This window comes from Bison bison, unplaced genomic scaffold, assembly GCF_000754665.1.
Source record: "Bison bison bison isolate TAMUID 2011002044 unplaced genomic scaffold, Bison_UMD1.0 scf7180017864492, whole genome shotgun sequence".
NCBI lineage: Eukaryota > Metazoa > Chordata > Mammalia > Artiodactyla > Bovidae > Bison > Bison bison.
The window spans coordinates 4,108,966-4,109,513 of NW_011495051.1; the positions used below are offsets into that span (position 1 = coordinate 4,108,966).

Consider the following 548-nt stretch of genomic DNA (forward strand, 5'->3'; position numbering starts at 1 on the left):
GAGGCGGGGCCCGCTATGGCGCGTCACTGCGCAGCCGCGCAGCCGCCACGCCCCTCGGCCAATGAGGCGGCTTGGCGGGGGCACGTGGCCCGGGGCGTTTAAAGGGCTGCAGGAGCACGTGGGGGTGTGGGGCTTCGAGGGACACGTGGGTGGCGGCGTCAGCACCAGGGACCCCTCTGGCCGCTGGTCCCCTCGTTAGTCCCAGGGCACTTGGCACAGAGGTCACGGTGCTTGCCATCCCCTGCTCTAGACTCTGCCCTGGCTTCCCAGTGCCTTCTGTATAAATTCCAACCTCTTCTGTGAGACTCACTTCACCGCCCCGGCACCCACCATCTTATTCCAGGTGTACATGCTTAAGCCAAACCAGCATCTTACAGTTCTTCCAGTCTACTCACTCCTGACGAGATCTTGCTCCTGCTGTTCCTTCACCTGGCACAGTCTTCCCGGTGGCACACCCCGCCCCAACGCCCCACCTCCGACCCCCGCCCGGGGATCTTTCTGGGGGTTCCAAAGTGGCGCTAGTGGTAAAAAAAAAAAAAAAAAAAAAA

The 548-nt window shown here is 61.5% G+C and overlaps 1 protein-coding gene across 1 annotated transcript in view; it reads right to left on the minus strand.

Moving 5' to 3' along the window:
• Positions 1-548, minus strand: part of PTPRS (protein tyrosine phosphatase, receptor type, S) — a 261,020-nt gene that overhangs the window by 112,307 nt on the left and 148,165 nt on the right. The window lies entirely within an intron of this gene.